Raw genomic sequence first — 19833 nt, forward strand, 5'->3', positions numbered from 1 at the left:
AGAAAACAGTTATTTGACCACAGTGAAAAAGTTTGTGAAAGGCTAAACGCCAACAAATATGGATTGACGCAGATTGTTTCATTAGATATAAACATGTTGTGTTTCATCTCTTTTCAATAAATGTTGACCTTTGGACTTTACAACGCTCTGGAATTATTGTGAAATGTTTGGATCACACGAGTTTGAAACAATCCTACGCAGCCACCCCCTGAATCAAATTCTACAAAAAGTATAGCCTACTATTTACTACCGAGCCTGTTTGTAAGCGGTAAAGACTAGGGTTGTGTATTGGCAAGAATCTGGAGATACGATACATATCACGATACAGGGGTTACGATTCAATATATCGCGATATATTGCGATACTGTAAGCAAGGCGATATAGTGCGGTTTTTAAATCAAATTTGAGGAAAACTGTCATATATAAACACACCGCCATATGCATAAAATCTGGATAAAAATTTGGTTGTGCAATCAGAACAGTGGGATCTGCATTTGCCTTCATCACAGTCCTTGTAACATCCAACATCATAGTACTACTTTTAGAGGATACATTCACTGAAAGGGAGCATCTCTTTGCCAATGAAATAAAGTATTAAGTGAGAGTTAATCGTTGCATGTAAACTATATAAACTAACTTTTTATGTATAACTATATAAAAAAAACAATACAGTGTTTTTGAGAATCGATACAGTATCACAAAACATAATACCGCGATACTTGATATTTTCTTACAGCCCTACTATGTGCTTGGTTACTTGCCAGAATTGAGTGAGAGTTAATCTTTGCATGTAAACTATATAAAATAACTTTTTATACATGACTGTAAAAAATCAATAGTGTTTTTGAGAATCGATACACTATCACAAAACATAATATTGCAATACTCAATATTTTCGATATTTCTTAACTTGGCCTCTCCTCAGCTCTGCGTGTATGCTGAGGCTGCCAGTGCTGCAGAATGAATATTGGGGAAACACCGATTAGTGTAGAATGAACAGACATGCAAAAATGTTGATTTAGAACTTTAATGTCAACGTTACGAATGAAGCTTCGAACTATTCGGTACAGCCCTTCTGAAACTAAGCAGGTCTATTGACAAGGATGGCGGGTATGAGATCGTCTGAAGTCACAGAGACCGCTGTTGCCGAGGCTCCAGCCGAAAGGAAACAAAAGATGTTGAGTGTTCATGACGGTGTCATTCTTTATATAGCCTGCCTATCAAATGGTTTTAAGCTCAATAAAAAACATAGAATTTCTCCCATTTGTCCGGAACATTGAAATCTTTCAGGACACGTGGAGAGAGAGAGAGAGAGAGAGAGAGAGAGAGAGAGAGAGAGAGAGAGAAATAGACCCTGTGATCGGATTGGCCGATTGTAATTCCTATGATTGGTGATTGGCCCCAAAAATCCGGATCGGAGCACCGTTAGTACAACATCTAGTACATCTAGTCTTGAAGTGAAGCTATGACAGTCAGTGAGTTCAAACCTATACAGAATAATAAATCAATTCCTATGCTGGAGGCAACTTCAGCAGGACTGTGGGAACACTTCAATGGAGCTGTAGAAATTTGGCTTATGTCTATCTGTTTAAAGAGCAAACTGGACAAAGCTTTATTTGATTAGAGGGAGGTTGTTTTTTACCACATTTTCCCTTTAAAACACATGGCTTGTTTTTCTCATAACCAAAGCTAATTGAATAAATTATGAACGTATCATGGGAACACTTACTGTACGTCATTAGGACAACCTCTTGCCCTTTGGTCAACTTTCTATGACGCAAATGCATTGACAAGACAGAGGAATTTAAACTGTAATCAATTAATATGGATGTCAAAAAAATGGATTTAATACCTAAATTATGAAATTGTCATACACTTATAGAATAAATATATTATATATATATATTATAATAATAAATTAAGAACAAAATACATATTTTGCCTAAGATGATTCAATGAACAGGTGTTTGTATCTAATTATCATAATCTGATAATCAGAAACAGTATTTTATATTGTGTACTTAGTAAGTAGTAAAACTCGTGCAGGACCACAGCGCATGTGTGCATATTAAATTCATGGTTCATTTCCAGTTCAATACAGCAAAATGGTTGAGCTGGACCAGAAGACTATGTCAACATTTTAAGCCTTTATGAAACGGCTTTACAAAAGGATCTTTAAATCAGAACAATAGGTTAGATTCAGATTTGATGAATTATAAGAGAAAATCTTGAGTCAAAATAATCCGCTTCTGACTGAATGTCAGCATGACTCTGCAACATACTGACCACAACTGACATTAACTACCCTTACTAATGCGTTTAGATAATATTTGTTGGCAAGCATGAAGCACACACACTCAAAGCAACATATCAAAGTTGCGCAACATGGCTGATTAGGATAAAAAAAAAAATTCACTGTATTATTGAAAATGTGTAAAATAAAATTTTAAAAAAGGAGGTGGAATTGTGAAAAGAAAATGTTTTGTGATACAAGATTACTACTAGTTACTAAACATACTCTTGGAGATGTGCATGTGAAATGTCCCAAAAAGAAATAAAAGATGTGTGTGACTATACATATAAAGACTTTTCTTTACTCTCGCCACCACTACAACTGCAACAGTTCTTTTAAAAGGTAAAATATATATTAAAGTAATAGTTTGGGTGTTTTGAAGTCAGGTTGTATAAGGTACTTATCAATAGTCAGAGTATTACTTACAGTGATGACGGTCCACACACCCCCAGCATTGGGAAACGGACAGACCGACACCAGAGCAAAGCAATACAGTGCTGTGGACGAGGATGGCAGAAAAACATATTTTATCCATCTAAAAGAAATGCTCACCTAAAAAAAACATTAAAAAAAAACATCTACCATATATCTGTTTAAGTGTACACTACAGCTAGAATATTTTCACAGCTTTCACAGCCGTCAGACAGCCCTTTCCTTCTCCTTTCCGATGGAGAACTGAAGTGAAAGTGAAAACTTATCTATTTTCTCTCCAAAGCCAGCAGGCTCAGATGACAAAAATATTTCAATTTCAGTTCAGATTGCCGTAAATGGATATAAATGTTTGTAGGTGAGCTTTTCTTTTAGGTGGCTGAAATACGTTTTTCTGCCGTCCCCGTCCACAGCACTGTATTGCTTTGCTCCAGAGCAGGTGATCCTGGATGCTGGGGGGACGCTGACCGTCATCTACTGTAAGTAATACACCTACTATGGTTAAGTACCTCATACAACCCCACTGAGAAACACCCAAACTATCCCTTTAATATTGTCTACGTGAAAACAATTTATGGTAAATTAAATTAAATTGAAAAGACAATTAGGAGGGGATTACAGCAGTGCCTGTGCCTGCTTATTCAGTATTGTACTGTTGTGGAAAGGAGGGAAAAATGAGGTCGAGTACTTACCCAAACACTAAGCGATTGTGGGGACTACAGAATCAGACACCTGAAAAGAAACACAACATAATTATACAGCTCCGAAATGTAATAATAGAAATTAAGATTCAGGGCAAAATGGATCCAGGTCAGTTCATTTAAACTGTCCGATCTTGGGTTGCAGCTGCCGCTCATCTCAGTGCCTTTCATTCTATTGTTTACTTTAAGAAAGTTAGCATTAAAGTGCAGCTCTAACTCCTAAAGTGAAATCCTAACTTTTGACTGCAGGGGATACATTCAAAAAAGATAATTGTGAGTGAAATTTCTATTTCTGGTGTTGTGAATGTCCTACATTCTGTTTAGATACAGGTAAGGGTGGGGGTGGAATGATTTTTGTCTCCAGGGCCCAAAGATGTGTATTCCTCTTGCTGAGGAATTCTTTTGTTCTGATAAATTGACATTGTCAGTTTCCCACATTGCCACAGTGTGGCATATACTATAGGGAGCAGTGGTGGGAACACAGATGCTACATACGACTGGCGTCAGTCAATGTGACAGTTCTTGTTTTTTCTTTTCTTTTGAGGGAGGGGGGTCTATTTTTCTAAATCTGAACTTCCAAGTCAAGGAAGCAGGAAGGAATAGGAATTAATACACCTACACTCCCCTTCTCCCTTTAGAATGGCAAAAATCTCTTTGTACCCACATCATAATTAGTGGTGGGCGCCAGTTTGGGATTGTTATCCATGCCTCCTTCACACTTTCTTTTGCAAGTATAATACAATGTTTTGAGAACATGCAACTGACAACTAAGTCTTTTCTCAACTTCACTTCAGTATCTTTACACTGTGCTAATGTTAAGGAACAAGTATTGCTTGAAGTTGCGTTCCTTGTTCTAGCATATGCTTCCTATTTTCAGAGGCGCCGTTTTCCAAAAGCGAGTAGCCGGGTGGCGGGCGCAAAGGAAAAGTAACCAGCAGCCAGGGTGCTGGGGACATGTTCCTCCAGGGAGATGATGTTGATGAACAAGCTCTATTTTGGTGTCTTTTCCTGCACTCTATTCTATTCAAAAGGCAGTCTCAATTACGGAATAAGTTTAATGTGTTTACCTCTAAAAGTGTTCCACGTTCCACTTTTAATTAGCAGTTTGTGCTGAGCACCGAACACCGCTGTATACTTTATGTTACCACAGGAAGAAAATCCTTCTTTTTATAACAATCAGTTAAATATGGACATGTGTGTGCTTAGTATGTTTTTAAGTTCATATTTATCTAAACTTTATATCTGAAGATGTAAATATAACCCGATGAAGTGTAAACATTTTCATAAACTTACTTTTTTTGAACAATAAAATACAAGTATGTAAGTAACAATAAGCTGATTATTTGATGAATAGAAAATCAATCTGCAACCATCATGATAATGAATTAACCAAACGTTCTCCGTTTCTGGATTCTACAATGTGAGGATTTTGCTGCTTTTCTCCATTTTCTCATCGTACATTTAATATCTTTGGTCAGACCGAAGGACATAGTCACGGTGACGTCACCCATTGGTTTGTGGACTGCCGTTTTGAAGCCTCGAGTTCTGCATTTTGTCCGTCGCAATCTTGTTTTTTTTGCAACAAAAGTGACACGAGGATTGAGCTAAGTACAACAGAATGCTAAATAAGACATAAGGTGACCAAAATGTTACAATTAACTTTCATGAAGTGAAAACACACTGTGAAAGGGTTAAAGTTCTAAGACAAAAACACGCACAACTCCCGGATTGGACGAAGCCGTGGTAGCAACCTGTTAATCATAAGGTAGCCACGCCCTAAAGCATCCCCTGCTTTATGGTCTATCTGACTCTAGATGGGACCATCATTTACTAAATGAACATCATGCTGTATTGAAGAAGACTTGAAACTAGTGATTGAGACCATAAACTCATGTTTACAATGTTTACTGAGGTCAGAAATCAAGAGAGAAGTAGGCTCATTTTCTCATAGACTTCTATACAACCAGAGGAGTCGCCCCCTGCTGGCTGGTAGAAAGAATGCAAGTTTAAGGCACTTCTGCATTGGCTTCACTTTTCAGACTCGGAGGTACATGTCAAGACATTTGACATGTTTTCACCATTTTCTGTCATTTTATACCCTGAACGATTAATCCGTTAAATTAAAGAAAACTAAATCAATAGATTAATCGACAATAAAGAATTGTTAGCTGTAGTATAGAAGTGTAGTAAAGACATAATAGAGCATGGGAATGACCATCACATAATTCCATCATAAACCCTTAACACTTTCACAATTTATTTTAAATAATTAATTTATGAATTTACGTTTATTTCTGATTTATGACTAGAACAACTTGACGCACAGAGCTGAGCTGTATCTCAAATTAATCTTCAGGTTCCTAGCTTTCAGATGATGTACACCACTTCTATGTGACATCTACTGCTGACCTGCTATCTCCCCCTAAAGACTCCCTGTACCCCCCTAAAAAAGACTAAAACAGAATGCAGCTGCATGAGGCCCAATGTGCGGTTCACTCAGAATACTTCACATAGCTAATTGTCAACACTCTTTGTTGAGACTTATATTCTACCAAAGGTATAATACCACCACCAAGGCCAAACTTACAATTACTACAACTATTGTGCCATCTACCCAAACAAACCTGATAAAAGAAAGTAACAGCTAGCTGGGGACCTTATTAAGTCTTTAGGAAATATGCCTCACTTCCTGTTTACTTGTCTTGCCATAAACTTAATTTGTGCACCATTGCTATGTGGTTTGGATATTTTATTTATACTTTACCTTTAGTTACCCAGTGTAGATTTAGTGTGCGCTAATATTTTTTTGAGCAACTCCATGCCTTGCACATGCAGTTCCACATTCTCACTCATGGAACCTTCCTAATACAAACATTAGTCTTTAACAACCACAGCCAGATTAACTGCCAAACAGCCATAATCACAGAAATCCATGTATTAAAACCAGCAACTTCCTCTCCAGCTAAGAAGTTACCAAACCAAAGAAATGACTTGATATACACTAGCATCAATATCTGACCAATTGCTTTGATTTCTTTTCCCTGAGAAGTGGGGGACTTGAAACATATCCACTACATCTGATTGATCTTAGACTCTCAGTCTCTGAGCTACTGATCCAAACACAAACAAAAGGGTTTCAGCACATTCTGTGCTACAACATCTGGGGACAGAGCCAGCAAAGAAGGAGTTGTGTAATATTGTGGCCAGAAATCGTGAAAAAACACAGGTCAGATGGGCTCATGGGGTCTTGTTTGTCTCTCAGTTGCCAACTGTAGCCACCCTAATAAGTTTAAAGCAGAACTGTAATGTTGATAATGCTGGTACTACGGTGCCTGTAAGGCAAATAGCAGCTGTGCCAAATCCGGCCCTGCAGCGAAAAATATATTCATATTCACAGTTTAAATCCAAATTAACATAATTTTACATAAATCTACAGTAGATAACAAAGTAAATACAAGGCTCATGTAAATCCCAATGAATATGAACTTGTGACATGTAGTTAGTACTGTCCCAACATTGAGTGAAGCATTGTAAGCATATCTACTGTGCCTCGTTCTGCACCAGGCTATTTGAACGGCACCTGGTGCTGAAATGACATCTAATAAACTTGCCCAATAAATAACACAAATATTTCATATAGGGCTGTCAATCAATTAAAATATTTAATCAAGATTCATCGCATTATTGTGATGATACTTAATTTCATCTGTTCAAAATGTACCTGAAAGGGAGATTTGTCAAGTATTTAATACTCTTATCAACATGGGAGTGGGCACACGTATGTATATGTTTATTATTGGAAATCAATTATCAACACAAAACAATGACAAATATTGTCCAGAACAACAGCTTTAGCCTATTTAACCATCACAGATTTTTGTCTCATGAACACAAATATCGGACAGTCTTACAGAAGGGACTTATTCACTGGATAACTTTGAAGAAAAATTAAAAGCCTGATGACTCTCAGGCAAGTTCTGGTCTTATGAGGATCGTTTTCTATGGTTTCTGAGTAGATTTACGGACATTTATTCATAGATAATGATATCCCTGGAATGTGTAAGTCACACTGAATCTAAAAATATGTGGATAATGTGTGTTCAGATTTGATAGAAAATGACAGAAAACAGTACGATTTTTGATGCAAAATACAGCAATCAGGCATTACAGGTTTAACGCCTGAAGTGCCTTCATTGTCTCTATGGGCTGCGTCACAGACGCTACTCCAGCTCCAACATCTGACAGTTCTAAAAGCTGGTAAAATCATCGACTCAAACTACAACAACTAACTCCTGGTTGTCTTTAGAACACTGGCATGCACCTGTCCCTTTCGCGTCACACAGAATCTTTGTCCCAGAAATTATCACCCGCAAAGTGTGGGTAAATTGTTGGCAGCAGAGGATAAAATCGTCAGGCCATCTGCCACTTTGGCAGGCAGGAAAAACATTAGATGGGAAGAATCATTCCCGTTCAGAACCGGTTCCCAGTTGTCCGATTCTTTGACATCTCATGCTTCTGTGACTATCGATTCCTCTGTATTGATGCTTTCCAACAGTTACGCATGCACAGTGACGCATAAGCACGCTCTATCATGTTTCAGTGTGTTTGGTACCGGAGCCATAGCGGAGAGAAAAATAAGCGCTCAGAAGCATGGCGCTACTAAACCTAAGGGTGCACCCTATTTTTCCTTGAAAATGCGACACTGAACAACAAATCTGTGTTGAAATCAGCAGAAGCAGAGTTAGTAACGTTACCTGTTAGCAGCCGGTGGGCAGCGCAGTCTTGACTGGCTAAATAACGGAGCTACTAACATTAACGTGTTCCATTATGGTGTGTTCAAACTCTGTTCAGTACAAATGAGTATTGGGCGAAGGTAAATTCCAACGTTATCATGATGTGTTCAAATGTAATCTCGTAAAATAATGTTTTTGGCAAGAAACTTGAATAAATAAAAAGTTAAAAAAGTTTGGAAACTTGTGTTTGGTGGATTATTTCTCTGTTGTTACAATGCTAATGGTCATTGTATTTTACATGGTTGGAAAGCCTGTTTATTAGAGCTTTTTGGAACATTTTTCTTGGGCGCTACCCACATAATCAGCTGTGCTGCTCATCCCACAAATGCATGATCCTTACAAGTTGGACATCCTTGTGAAGGTAAATAAACAGGCTTTCCAACCATGTAAAATACAATGCCAATTAGCATTGTGACTACAGAGAAATAATCAACCAAACACAAGTTTCCGAACTTTTTTCCCCAGTTTATTATGGTTAACTTCCTAACACTAGTTCTAAGCAGCTTAGAATACATAGTTAAAACTACTGAAGATTTTTTTATTTATCAAAGCAAATATTTAAATAACCATAATCATTTGAATTGTGTGTTTTATACAACCAATATAGATGACAATAGCAAAGTACAGTACAGTACTGTGTACAGTAGCCTCCCACCCCCGAACAATAGGGCTCTCCCAGAAACAACGGTGTAATTCAAACACTGGAATTTACCATGGATATAACGCTTTTTATGTAAAATATATCGAACATTGAATGACATCAGATCTAAAATGTTATTCCTTCATTTAGTGCATGGATTTCAAAAGTGGCAGACAAAAAAAATAGTTGCCTGCCTGAAAAAAGTTCATTTCAGACCCTGCCCACCTCTCTCCCTCATTCATTGCTATGAATTAAGCTGTACTAAAGCCACTTGCAGCATGTGCCCATTCTGAAACTGCTGTGCTTATCACTGTACCACAATCTAACCTGTACTACTTCTCTATTGTTGGATGTGACCTTACACAACAATGCATTTCCTGGAGACGGAGCATGTATTTACATTAGATTAAACAGGTTATTCATAAAGATTTGCTGTCACACCGCAGAACTTCAGAAATGTTCAGGCATATTTTATAATAGTCAAATAAAATGAGGCAATTTCACTCAATGCCAAATCCATTATGATAACTTAGGTTAAACTATTTTCAGCCTTGTGGACCATGGGGAAAAAACACAATGAGTTAAATACTCAAATTATCAGAGCCATTAAACATTCAGATAGAGCAATTTGCTATCAAACACAAGTGATCATCCAAGTACATTAGACCATTAACACATTTCTAAAGACCCACAATTTGTCAAAGAAATGCAATTTGGGGCCTGAAAGGGTCTTTATTTATCAGGTTATGATGGACAGGCGTGAAAGAGACTAAAAACAAGTGTACATGCGTCACACCCGTTTTCTAACCTTCATCTTCGTCTTCAAGCTGCACTCGGGATCATTCGGCTATTTTTATAGGCTGTATGTGATGTGTTTGAATACTCATGATGCCTTTTTATTAATTTTTTTTTACAAGAGCTGACCCAAACCTTAATCTCATACAGATCTCAAAGCCAAGGGTCCATTTCCTCTGTGGACGCATGCTTTCTAAGTGCTCCTACAATGGACAGCTTGATTTGGGCCTTAATATTTACAGCCTGAAAAGGCAGACCAAACCAATGAAAAATACATATCCCTGAAAACACCTTGGCCTCTTCCCCTGGCTTTATGGTGGATTTATAACCACTTCTTTACAGCGCCGCAGCAGAGTGAAAGGCATGTTGAAATTAAATTATGGCACGTTACCTTTTCTGAACTAGGTACAGTAGAGTACAGTACTTACAGGTGCTTACAGGAATCTGCCTGCGGGCAGACTGGAGTGCAGGAAATACCCTTGACAGGACACGGTGGCTCCTCTGATTTATACCTGACCTGCAAACTGTTCATGAGAACATCACCTGGACTAAGAATACAGCCGGCTCTCGCTTAAAGGTGAGCAGGCGGAATGCAGCGGAGTGACTTTCAGAGCCCCAGTATGAATTCTTGATTATACCTCTTGAAGATGTAAATACACATATAGCTTCATGAGGGGTAGAATTTTATGAATACTATTCATCTCCTACCACTCGAATTCTTAATGTGTTACAAATGATGCACCTCTCTTTGAGTCATTTCATAGAGTGGTTCACCCTGGGTTCCCTCGACAAAACCAATGGGATTTTTACATTGGGTTTTGGATTATTGCAGAAAATAAGCTCTGTGGCAAACGAATGTTTATGATACTTACACATTTCTTTCCATAAAATAATCTCTACAAATGAACATCACAATTATGATTTTTGAACTGTGAATGTCATCACTAACTATATAAATGCAAATCCATTTACCATTTACCATATGGGTGCTCTACAGTTGTAGCGTCGGCCCATTTGACCACGGAGATGAGAGCGACGGCTGGCTCGACCGCATGTTACCGCGATACGATAACGTTTCCTGTCCATGACAGAGTTAGCATGCAGCTTTAGCCGTGATGTCTAGCTCTGCTTTTCCTGTCAATGTGTGAAACCCAAAGTGTTTCCATCCTTTACTGTAGCATTTACCACTTTGGATTTAAAATAGGAGGGTGCAGGTCGTATCCACGCAGACCCTCCAAAGTTTTAGACTTTTTCGTTTCGGTTTGCTTCAGCCAGCTGCTGTTTGTTTTGGTTGAAGGATACGGAAAGATATGACATCAAGTTACTCAGACTACAAAAATAAAAGCGGTAACTTCCTTCTAACCCTGTATAGACTCAAATGAAGCAAATATACTGGAAAAACAAAGTTCGGAAACTTGTGTTTGGTGGATTTTTTCTCTGTTGTTACAATGCTAATTGGCATTGTATTTTACATCGTTGGAAAGCCTGTTTATTTACCTTCACAATGATGTCCAACTTGTAAGGATCATGCATTTGTGGGATGAGCAGCACAGCTGATTATGTGGGTAGCGCCCAAGAAAGATTTGCCAAAATGCTCTGCCAATGGTAAACAGTGTATTCTCATAAGGCTACCAGGAAGCCTGCAATGACTGCCCTTCACCGTCAGGCCCGTTTGCGCTGGTGTCGACAACACAGACAATGGAACCTGAACATGTGGGGGAATGTCATGTTCAGTGATGAGTCCAGGTTCTGTCTGCCAAAGTTGGATGGCAGGGTCAAAGTATGGAGACGACGTGGAGAACGTTATGCTGATTGTTGCACCGATGGAGTAACAGCTTTTGGTGGGGGCAGTGTCATGGTGTGGGGCGGCATCTCCCTCACTGGCAAAACAAGGCTTGTCATCATTGAAGGCCATCTCAATGCAGGGAGATATCGGGATAAGATTCTGCAGCCAGTGGCGATCCCATATCTCCACAATCTGGGACCTAACTTCATCCTTCAAGAAACAACGCTCACCCCCACAGAGCCAGGGTTATCACAGACTACCTCCACAATGTGGGAGTAGAGAGAATGGAATGGCCTGCCAAGAGTCCAGACCTCAACCCAATTCAACACCTGTGGGATCAGCTTGGGCGTGCTGTACGTGTTAGAGTGACCAACACAACCTCGTTGGCTGACCTGCAATGAATCCTGGTTGAGGAATGGAACGCCATCCCACAGCAACGTGTGACCAGGTTGGTGACCAGCATGAGGAGGAGGTGCCAGGCTGTTGTGGCTGCGTATGGGTCTTCCACCGCTAATGAGGCTCCTGATGGTGTATTAAATGAATCAATATGTCTTGTTTGTTCCTTGTTACTGATAGAGAGTTCAATCATCCAATCCACCAAACAACTCAAAACAAGAGTCAATACCAACAGGGGAATACACTGTTTACCATTGACGGAGCATTTTGGCAAATTTTTCTTGGGCGCTACCCACATAATCAGCTGTGCTGCTCATCCCACAAATGTATGTTCCTTACAAGTTGGACATCATTGCGAAGGTAAATAAACAGACTTTCCAACGATGTAAAATACAATGCCAATTAGCATTGTAACAACAGAGAAATAATCCACCAAACACAAGTTTCCGAACTTTGTTTTTCCAGTTTATATCGATTCCAGCAAAAATCGATTTCAAAATCATAAAAAAACAAACAAATGCGATACATAGGTGAAGACATTTTTTTCCCACCCCTAATATTTACTGACATATTCAATATCGTTGAACAAAACAATAAATTATCTTCAGTTTGTATTAACCACTGATCTTATTTCAGGCATCTAACTAAAAACCCATTCAGAAAACCATTGACTAGGACTCATTCCTGCACCACTCTATCCACCTTTCAGTCAATTTAGGATGGAAATGTGGAATGGAATAAACTTTAACTTTCTATGTTGACTAACATTGAGGATATTGTTAAAAGGAACATTTTAAATGGTAAGACAGAGCGTCGGGAAAAAAACTTGCGGAAACCAGTGCGTACTTTGCTGAGTAATGTTGTCATAATCAAAAACAGATTGCTGAAGACAATAAAAGCCAAGTCGTAATAAACCATAATCTTCCTTTAAACATGTTATATACCGTATCTGAAGCGTTTCACTTTGCACTAATGTTCTAAAAATAACCTTGGTTGTGCAAATGTATGTAGTTGTTTTAAATTTCATTTGAAATGGCATCAAAATGGCAAATAGAGACAGCCTCTGTATAGGATCTATACAGCACGTTTTCTGCTAATTCAATAAATAGTAGTCTATATGAAATTACCACATGGTAAAGCCTATTTTTGTATACTTCTGTGTGAAATAAATACTTGACAAATGCAAAGTATTGAGTATTTTCTCATTTTAAGAACTTGAGTGCAAAATGAATATAACAGCTGCAAGTGAAGTTATTGCAAAAAAAGAAATAAATATAGACCTAGTTTATATCGAGATAGAAACCATATAGAAAAACATATCCGACAGAGTTTTTAGATCGTTTTGAGGATATATATCGTCATATTGCCCACTCCGGGTCACTTTAATTTGAAACTTGTCTCTTTAACTTGTCACTACCACATAAGAGAGTGATTTTAATTAATCATTCTTGTATAGTTTTGTATAGTTTCTACTCTTATACTAGTTGTATATTCTTCTTATTTTATTTTTTCTTATTTCTACTTGTGTATTTAATTGTTGTTATTCTGTCTTTGTGCTGCTGTAACACCTGAACCTACGTCTGGAGATAAATAAAGGCGTAGCTTATCTTATCTGAGACGCAAATGTTCATTTCCAGTCAAATGCTACTGTTTCAGATTTTGCCCAGTACTTGTACATTGTCTCCCCGTCTCCTCTTCAGCTTCAGACAGACACAGCCTCTGAATGTCTCCCTCCCTGATATCAGTGTTTTCTGGAATGTTTCACAGTATGTCATTCCTCACCTGCCCACAGGTTGCCTCCACTGAGTTTCAGCCGCCTTCAAGTCTGTATTGTCTGCCTGCTGTAACGGTCCAGCCTTTCCTGTGTGCCTGCTCCTGCCGGTTTGAGTTGCCTGCTGATTTTCCACATGGTTCCCTCTATTATACCTGTATGCCTGCTGCACACTGTAAGCTTGAACATCGACCACTAGAACTATACATGACATGTTTCTTATCTGCATTAGCGCAATCCTTACTGTATGCCAGCTGCCCTATGACCCAATCCCAAAGTCCATCGTTACAGACCCTCAGACTTTGACATTCATTTCTAATAAGTCTGTGAGGGCCCGCAGCTGTCCTACAGTGAACATGACATGTCTTTGAGAGCACTCTTACAGACTTTTTGAGCCGATATGTACACTTTCTATAAGTCTGCAGTGCTTCAGGTGTCATAATAATGGCCTCTACACAGGTAACAACCAAAGTGTTGTCCTATTTCTCATACAGCATTTGGAGCCTTTGCACCCTCCTGCTCTCAAACACTTGCGCTGATCATGAAGATGATGTCGGAGTCTGTGTGAGATCAGTTCTTAGGGTGGACGTCAATCAATCAATGAATCTGTAATCTTAATGCATCATAATACCAAAATCATTGTCAATTAGTGATTTTGTCGGTATTTTTCATTGCCCTCTCTCGGTTTCCTCTCGAGCTCACAGTTCTCCCGTATTTCTCTCAATTCATAACACATTTTAAAACCTTTTTTTCCTTTTTCCTTATCACAACCTGTTTCTGGCACTGTACAACGTGTACAAGCCCTACTGTTTCCACTAGGGATGCTCATTTTGAAATATGTTCTTAACCGATAACCGACCCTCGTTAACCGATTATTAACCGTTAACCGACAAGATTTGTGCCTCGCACCAGCTGCAGTGTGTGAGCACAACAGACAACTGAGAACCCAGTTCAGCGTCCGGGAGCGTTAACTTAGCAGCTACGATGCTGCGTGTAGTGTCGCGGACATGCAGCCACTTTCCCAGTAAAAGTCTCCACCACACATTTAGTTTAGTTTAGCAGGTTGTCAGCTGTGTGTCTGCTCGGCGGAACAACAATCTGTCTGCCCTGATTAACGATAGTGATTGCCCGATAAACAGTGTGTGTATATATATGCTACGTTAGCAGCTCTAGCATTGCCGGCGGGTTCCTGCTCGCCGCCGCCGCCACACACATATATAGTCCGTGAACGCGACATAACTTTAATGAGTGTCCTTGTGTGTGTTGGCGGTGAGTGTGAGGTTGTTGGTGGCGTTCTAGCTGTGAACGTAGGTGTAGCAGTGTGTGTACAGTTTATTTGTCGGTGAATAAATGCTACGAAACTACAACTCCTCCGCTAGCGAGCCAGAGACCGGAGCCGACTTCCCGTATCCTGCAACTCCGGCTCCGCCTTTTAAGGTGGACTGTTAAGGTGGACCAGCTTTTCTCCTTGAAGTGACGAGCCGCTCAGCTTTTTAATTAATTATAAATATTTCTTTTAACCGTTTTGACCGGTAGCGTTAATCGGTTAAAATGCTTAATGTCGGTTAACGGTTAAACGGTTAATTATGAACATCCCTAGTTTCCACCCGGACAACAATACAGTGACAACAAATGTAATTTCCTGGTATAAAAGAGCTGCTCGCAATACAACTCGGTTTGAGCTGCGCTCACCGCTGGGTTAGGCGCAAATCACAGCACAGAGCACCCAAAAAAGCTGCCATGGTGCGGCGCAAGCCATTGGAAATAATGGGTTTCAGACAGCTTTTAGAGCGCAGTGGTATCGTCGTCGTATTGTGTCTGGAAGGGTCTTCAGTGAGTGAGAGACAGAGAGAGAAATCGAGAGTACTAGCAAGAATTACTCCAGCACGGGGGGGGGAAATAATAAATGAAATTCATGAATAAATAAAAACTGATGAATATCAGTTTATGCCAGAGATTCATGCAATTTCACAATTAAAGTTGAGAATTAAAAGTATTTAGGCATAACATAAAAATGCTGTTGCAGTGTACTTATTATTTTGCTATTTTCATTCTTTAACAGTCTCCAGAAACAAAGTCTCTGTAACTTAAATTCTCCTGGGGGAGGACCCCCAGACCTCCCGCTTTGGGTTAAAAATCCTCCCTATTTTAGAGGTGTCAAGGTTGGCAAATATGAGAGAGACCAGTATGGGTCTGCACTGAGCTCTGTTTTCCTGTCAAAATCATTAGAATCTGCAGAGGCTTCCTCTATCGCTGCAGTCAATTCAGAGATTATAATTGGTTAATGTTTACAGGCAATGGTTCAGCTGTTATTGACAACAGGGTCACAAAGAGGAGATTTTGTGAGCTTTGCAATCACCATGCTTCAACAGTTTTACCATAAAACACTCTACAGGGGAGCAGAGAATGATGCAGTAATAAACATTCATTTACTTGAAAGAGAAAGAGAAACCTTAAACTGATAGTTCAGTTATCGCTTGGTATACGCCAAATAGATTGAAAAAAACATTTCAGACCAAACTCCCTCCCTCTTATCTTCCTGTAACACTAAATATTTTTGATGACCTTTGATCCTGCGCTTAAGGACGTACATATAAATGTATCCAATCAAATGTAATTTGGGGCAAATGTTAGCCTCACTGATAAATAAAACCACACCGTTAGCTTGTGGGTCGTAGTAGTTAGCAGAGCAATACATTTGCATTTACATTTCTAGAGAATGAAGTGGAAATGCATTATAGGAACTGACCACCTGACTCCATCCTTTTCCTTTCAATTGTATTCAATTGAAAAAGATTAATTGAAACTTAGGGCTGTCAAAGTTAACGCGATAATGTTAACGCAAATTCATTTTAACGCCAACAATTTCTTTAACGCATTAATGCAACTTAGGTTGTAGCGGGCTCAGTTTTAAAGCCAGAGTGATGATACTTCATATGAAACTAGAAATGCGAAGGAATCCACTGGTACCATACTAGCTTGTCGTGAAGGAGGTTAAATAACGCTCCAAACTTACGCTATATTTTGGAGCGTAAAAACTGTCATGGCCATTTTCAAAGGGGTCCCTTGACCTCTGACCTCCAGATCAGTGAATGTAAATGGGTTCTATGGGTACCCACGAGTCTCCCCTTTACAGACATGACCACTTTATGATAATCACATGCAGTTTGGGGCAAGTCATAGTCAAGTCAGCACACTGACACACTGACAGCTGGTGTTGCCTGTTGGGCTGCAGTTTACCATGTTATGATTGGAGCATATTGTTTTATGATAAATGCAGTACCTATGAGGGTTTCTGGATCAATATCTGTCATTGTTTTGTGTTGTTCATTGATTTACAATAATAAATATATACATATATTTGCATAAAGCAGCATATTTGCCGATGTTGAGAAGAGTATTAAATACTTGACAAATCTCCCTTTAAGGGAGAATAATTTTGAACAATTAATTGCGGTTAACTATGGCCCATCATGTGATTAACGATTAGTTATTTTAATCGACTGACAGCCTTATTGAAAATACATCTATACTTTGGAATTGATACTTATTTCCCAGAGCTCTGGGACAACAAGTGCAATCCCTGAAAGGTGCCAAAACAAATCTAGGGCTTTGCTTTATATGTTTCTTCCTAATTTGATGCTTCTACAACAACTAAAAGTTGGGACGGCGGAGGGATTGAAGAGATTAATGCATCTAATGGACTGGATCTGTCTGATATTAACTAAAGTGACCTCAAACCTGACACGTAAGGTCCCTCTCACCCTCAGCTTAAACCCCACAGTATGCAACCTAAACACAAAAAAGCATGCAGGGAGCTCAAACAACAAGCCAGCCGTGTATAGAGAACAGGCTATGTGTCAATGGAGAGTGGCTGCACTATGATACTTGATCCACAATGCACGCTACACCATATACAATTGGATAATCCATTAATGAAGCAGATTCTGGGGCAGCTCGCTAAGACCCAGAACATAACCTTTAACCTCCTATGTATTTAGACATGACATGAGAATAGTGCAAGTAAATGTACATGTGGAGGAACAAAGAAGCTTTTCTCTTTATGCTGTGACAAACCAACAGTATGTGGAAGTCCCCTCCACCTCTTCCTATATACTTGTAATAGCATTAGCAATGCTTTAAAGTCTAAATCGTACTGCATTAGTGCTCTTAACAGCACCAAACAATAAATGGCTTCCATTTACTGTAGTTAAGCCTTGGCTTTTTACTTTTGTTTGTCTGTTTCTATATCCTGCTTGGAATCCAATTGAGGTCAATCAGTATGAGCAACTGATTGACATCATAGACAATACCGTGCAAGAGAAAGAATTCACATTGAGGTGGCTCTACCACAACAAACATCACCTGTCTACACTCTATATACATACTATGAATACCTGTTGGTCTACATACTATTAGAAAAATGCAACCCTACTGCCTGACGAGAACACCAATAAAGATGATTCTGCAAACCCCAGAATATGTTCATTTATGTGTTTTTTTTATATCAAAGAATGCCAACGTTTTTTTTTAAATTCTTGCTTTCTGCAAAATCTGTACATGTTGGCTACAGCATGGTTGATGTTTGGGAAAGGTTGTGGTTATGGCAAATGCACTACTGTTAAGGTGTTGTTAGACTTAGGCAACTAAAACACTTGGTTAAAGGGTCTATTTTACACGTCAAAGTGGTTTTACAGGTCCAGCCCTTTCTCCTAAAAATCATGTTTTCATACAACTAAACTGCATCCTCAATTACATTTGCAGGGAAAAATATTTTGGCGCGGATTACGTTTGTCTTGGACGTATCACAAATATGTTTGTAAAAGTCAGCGGAAGGCAGCAAGTGACATAGTACAACGAGCGACACGCAGACCACAGTTAATGAAAGTTAAGTGGTATAATAACGAGTATAACAAGCGATAAAGTCCACTACGAGCGGGCGAAGGGTGGTGGATACCCATCCAAACAAACACAGGACTTTTCCTCAGGAGGGCGCTGTTCATGTCCCATGTGAAACAAAAAGTCAATGTTCACTTATTTATTTAGCCTAAACCTAAAACTAAGTAATTTTATTGCATTTTTCTTTAGTTTTGTTTCAATGTTGTAGTCATTTTAAGCCAAACCACGATGTTTTTTTACTAAACCTAACCGAGGAGTTTTGTTGCCTAAACCTAACCAAGGAGTTTTGTTGCGTAGTTTGTTTTGTTTCAATTTACAACGTTAACCACGTGTTTAAAACGATTTAAAACTGCGACAGTAATCGAGGAGAAAATAAGTTGCCGTCAAAACGTAATTGAGAATGCAGTTTAGTTGTTTGGGAATGTAATTTTGTAGGAGACAGGGTTGACAGGTCTTAGAGAGTATTACTGCATATGAGAAACAAGTTGTAAAAGCATGTTGTGTCTCTAGAGAGAACTGTGTGGAGCTGTGTGAAGTATTGCAGGCGAACGTCTCAAGGCTACATTAGCTGCTACTAGCATAACACACCCAAATCTCTGACTGAACTGTCAGCGTTCGTATTGAATTCTGGGTAATGTAGGCACCAGGTTTTGACAAGGAAGCATGAATTACATATGTTTTAACCTCTCTTTTTTCTTTCAGTTATGGAAGCCCACACATTACAGGTTTTGACTTAGTATTAATACCTCAGAGGCTCAAATCTCTCGTCAACTATTTTGATATTTGATTAATATGTTTGAGTATTTTTTTAAGAATTACAGCTTCTTAAATGTAAATATTTTCTGGTTTCTTTACTTCTCCATGACAGTATACTGAATATCTTTGAGTTCTGAGCAAAACAAGACATTAGAGGACGTCATTTTTGGCTTTGGGAAACACTGATCACCATTTTTCACGATTTTATGTCGATTGGTCAATTAATCCAATGACTAATTTATTGTTATGCAAATCAACGTATTTTTGTAATCAATGACATAAATGACGTTGACGAATCGCCCCAGCGCTACACACAAACATAAAAATCCCTGACTGCCCTGATGTTAGGATGCATGGAGGGGTGAGTGTGAGGTTAAGTGAAGTCTTAGTCCCAGGTGTAACAGTGCCAGAACATAGACAGTGACTTTGAGCCAAGAGGATGATTCGGGTCAGTAGGTTATTGCATTCCTGGACCACAGGGGACTTGTTGGCAATTAATCCTGCCAATGAGCCACGTGAAATATGCACAATGTACAGACAGTGTGCCAGTAGACTGATAAATGCAGCTCTGTTA

At 39.0% G+C, this 19833-nt stretch overlaps 1 protein-coding gene across 8 annotated transcripts in view; it reads right to left on the minus strand.

The window, feature by feature from the left end:
• The window catches only part of LOC119488874 (LIM domain containing preferred translocation partner in lipoma), a 234748-nt gene that overhangs the window by 186987 nt on the left and 27928 nt on the right, over window positions 1-19833 (minus strand). For 4 of the 8 annotated variants that reach the window (XM_037770844.1, XM_037770846.1, XM_037770848.1 and 1 more), the window contains one exon: window positions 3415-3454. The exons of the other annotated variants lie outside the window; for them this stretch is intronic. The gene's annotated coding sequence lies outside the window, so the exon portion shown is untranslated. The remainder of the gene's footprint in view (window positions 1-3414; window positions 3455-19833) is intronic. 8 annotated transcript variants of the gene reach the window in all.

The sequence above is a fragment of the Sebastes umbrosus genome, chromosome 5, assembly GCF_015220745.1.
Source record: "Sebastes umbrosus isolate fSebUmb1 chromosome 5, fSebUmb1.pri, whole genome shotgun sequence".
Taxonomy (NCBI): domain Eukaryota; kingdom Metazoa; phylum Chordata; class Actinopteri; order Perciformes; family Sebastidae; genus Sebastes; species Sebastes umbrosus.